We start from the raw sequence: 4,289 nt of genomic DNA on the forward strand, positions 1-4,289 counted from the left end.
ATGGATTTTTCTAAATTCTGTATAAACTTGGCTTGAGGAAAAGATGAAAGAGTTACGTATTGGGAGACAACCTGCTTAGTGTTTCTTAAACCAAATTACAATATCTTCCTCTATCCCCTTATATTTTTTTACTTCCATCTCAAAATCTATCCTATTTTATACCTGCCAACATTGAAGCTAGGGTGCCTTTTTGGTTCTGGCTGACACACCTTCTCCTTCCTACAGCGTTTTTTTTTTTTGTTTTTTTTTGTTTTTTCTTTCTCTGTCTCTTCTGTATTCCCACGTCTCTTAATCTGTTTGCTCCATTCACAGGTTTCTGATCTCATTTCTATTTCACAGAAATAGAAGTGGTTCTTCCATCAATGGCAAACTCCAGGTCATATAATCATTACCCATTACTTGTTTGTTTTAACCCATCCTTTAACTTGGGAATCCAAAAAACATAACAGTGTTCACTTTGGAATCACATAGACTAAAACTGAAGTGGTACAGTGAAGATTAGAATATCTATCCCCTGTGCAAGAATGACAAATTTGTAAGACACTTTCTATTTTTCAAATAAGCATATAAAAAGATGTTAAACACCATACATCATTAAAGAATTGCAGATTAAAGCAATGTGATATCACTGCACACTCATTAGAATAACTAACAACCAAAACACTAACAGCACTAAATGTTGGCAAACATGTGGAACAACAGACGCTCTCTTTAGTTGCTGGTGGGAATCTAAATGGTACAGCACCTTTGGAAGACAATTTGACAATTTCTTATAACACTAAACATACTCTTACTATACGATCCAGCAATGGTACGCTTTGATATTTGCCCAACTGGATTGAAAATTACATCCACAAAAAAATCTGCACACATATGCTTATGGAAGTTTTATTCATAATTGTCAAAATTTGGATGCAAGCAAGATGCTCTTTAATAGGTGAATGGATACATAAACTCTGGTATATTCTATAATGGAATATATTCAACACTAAAAAGAAATGAGCAACCAAGCCATAAAAAGATATAAACAAAATTTAAATGCATATTACTATGTGAAAGAAGCCAATCTGGAAAAGCTACATACTATATAACTACATCAATATGACATTCTAAAAAAGACAAAAGTATAGAGACTAAAAGGATCAGTGGTTGCCTGGAGAGGGAGCAGGGAGGAATGAATAGGTGGAGCCCAGTGGACTTTAAAGGTAGTGAAACTCTTCTGTATGATACTATAATGGGGGATACCTGTCATTATATATTTCTCAACACCCATGAAATACACAACAAGAGTGCATCCTAATGTAAACTATGGAGTTTGAGCGATAATGCCATGTCAGTGTTGGTTCAATTCTTGTAACTAATGTAGTACCCTGGTGTGAGGTATTGATGGCAGAGGAAGCTGTGTGTGTCAGGGAGAGAATATAGGAGAACTCTCTGTACTTTCCATTCAGTTTTGCTGTGAAGATAAAACTTTAAAAAATCTATTTTTTAGAAGAAAAGACAGAGAAGGTACTTTTCTCTATTGACATTTTGAACTAGACACAATTTGATGACAGGACTTTAAATCATTGTTTAAAAGAATCCTCTCTCCTTCTAACTTAAATCTATGATTAAAGTAGTTGAACTATTTTTTTTTTAATTATACTTTAAGTTTTAAGGTACTTGCGTACAACGTACAGGTTTGTTACATATGCTGTGTTGGTGCGCGAACTATGTTTTTTAAAGGAATAATTTGTGTATTAATTATAACCAGACAGACAACGTGGACTGAACAAATGTGCAATTTCAAATCAACCTGTGCATGACATGGAAGATTTTTTGGCTGTCACAAATAAACTATGCTAAAGTTTTAGGATACCACAACCTCTGCACTTAAAATGAGAAAGTCATTATAAGTGAGGAATATTAAAATGTTACAAATGATATCTAAACTACAAAAAAATCATTGAAAAATTTTATCACACATTAACCATGCTCTATGCCAAAAATGGTGATTCACAGACAAAATTCAGTTTACATATTTATTAATTTATGTATTTATTTATAATTTACACTGGATGTAGTATTTCTAACTGGATTTGAAATTCTTTACAATGAAAGTATTCTGAAGCTCATCAATGATCTTCTCACTTCCTATTTTCTCCCTCCTTTCATCCTGCCTCGCACATTAACAAATCACCTGGTACGTGAAAGCACCTGAATGACAACTATCCCCTGATCTAATCTTCCTTATAACAATTGCATTCTAAACTATTGAAAAGTTAATGTTCTAACAAATCATTGGCAACCAAAATCAACTAAAAATAAAAGCAATGAAAACTTTTGTAAGTGACATCAGTAAAAGTGATAGAGTAGGAAACTCCAAAATCTTGTTACTCCACAAAATGAGTAAAGAAACTGGGAAAAGCTTTCAGAATTGACTGTACCAGAACTCTTCAGATTCATAGAAGTTTCCAACAACGAGGTGAATGCTTAATCAAGGTAGAGAAAATAATCTGAATAAGAGAGTTTTTTTTTGTTTTTTTTTTGTTTTTCTTTCCAGTGTCTCTATTTGTTTATTTATTTATTTATTTAATTATACTTTAAGTTCTAGGGTACATGTGCATAACGTGCAGGTTTGTTACATATGTATACTTATGCCATGTTGGTGTGCTGCACCCATCAACTCGTCAGCACCCATCAATTCATCATTTATATCATGTATAAACTCCCCAATGCAATCTCTCCCTCCTCCCCCCTCCCCATGATAGGCCCCAGTGTGTGATGTTCCCCTTCCCGAGTCCAAGTGATCTCATTGTTCAGTTCCCACCTATGAGTGAGAACATGCAGTGTTTGGTTTTCTGTTCTTGTGATAGTTTGCTAAGAATGATGGTTTCCAGCTGCATCCATGTCCCTACAAAGGACGCAAACTCACCCTTTTTTATGGCTCCATAGTATTCCATGGTGTATATGTGCCACATTTTCTTAATCCAATCTGTCACAGATGGGCATTTGGGTTGATTCCAAGTCTTTGCTATTGTGAATAGTGCCGCAATAAACATACGTGTGCATGTGTCTTTGTAGTAGAATAATTTATAATCCTTTGGGTATATACCCAGTAGTGGGATGGCTGGGTCATATGGTACATTTAGTTCTAGATCCTTGAGAGTTTTATAATAATGTTATCTTACTCTGATCCAAAACTAGTCTTGAGTTCAGAAGTAGTTTTGCAGACAACAACCCACTTCTACTATACTTTTCTAACGCCAAATAAAGCAAAACAGACTATATTCTTAAAGAATGGTAATTGTTTCTCTTGATCTGTCTGGGAACCCTTCAAAGGACCTGTATTTATCCCACTTGGAACTCTACTAGTGATGAAGCAGCTAGTGAGACAGTATTTGTCAAACATATGTAAAAGAAAGTGTATTAGCTACTGCTGCCTGTGGAAAGGAATAAAAGTTGAAGAAAAAATAGACAAACCAAAAGCTTAGAATGAAAGACTTGAGAATGAATGATTTGAGGTAAAATATATATGTATTTTCTATATATATTTATCTATATAATATATGGGTATGTATATATACACACATATTAATTTATATACACATATATACATATATTTATATATATGTATACATATATGCAAATGATCTTCCATATATCCCAAGAATCAAAAAGGCCATGACATGCCAAGGACTGGGTGCATGCTCAAAAAAACTTAAAAAGCCTTGAAAAAACTTAAAAAGATCTCTCCTCTGTTAAATCTTCAGATTCTGCACAAGCAAGAAGAGAAGGCTAAAACAAAATTAGAGACTGCTTGTCTGAGAGTCGAAAGCATACCTCAACTTACCCACAGAGCCAATATACAATGACGGGAAGATTTTGTGTGGTTTTGAGTATTTTAGAAAACCTCTGTTGAATCACTTGTTGATCACTAAGCCAATGGAACATAGATTTTAGTGGCTGCATACAACAAATAATACAAACTATAGAAACTAAGTTCAAAAAAGTCACCAATGGCCAGGCATGGTGGCTTACACCTGTAATCCCAGTATTTTGGGAGGCCGAGGCAGGCAGATCACTTGAGGTCAGGAGTTCTAGACCAACCTAGCCAACATAGTGAAACTCCGGCTCTACTGAAAATACAAAAATTAGCCAGGTGTGGTAACATGTGCCTGACTCAGGAGGCTTAGGCAAGAGAATTGCTTGACCTGGGAGGCTGAGGTTACAGTGAGTTGAGATTGTGCCGCTGCACTCCAACCATCCAGCCTGGGGAACAGAGAAGACTCCATCTCAAAAAAAGAAAA

The 4,289-nt window shown here is 35.1% G+C and overlaps 1 non-coding gene across 1 annotated transcript; it reads left to right on the forward strand.

Annotated features, from left to right (window-relative positions):
- The first annotated feature begins 448 nt into the window (after nucleotides 1-448).
- On the forward strand, nucleotides 449-555 carry LOC117086482. The gene has a single exon (XR_004438385.1). It is a non-coding gene; the product is annotated as a U6 spliceosomal RNA (small nuclear RNA).
- Nucleotides 556-4,289: the final 3,734 nt, after the last annotated feature.

Source organism: Trachypithecus francoisi, unplaced genomic scaffold, assembly GCF_009764315.1.
Source record: "Trachypithecus francoisi isolate TF-2019V2 unplaced genomic scaffold, Tfra_2.0 Lachesis_group1, whole genome shotgun sequence".
Lineage (NCBI taxonomy): Eukaryota > Metazoa > Chordata > Mammalia > Primates > Cercopithecidae > Trachypithecus > Trachypithecus francoisi.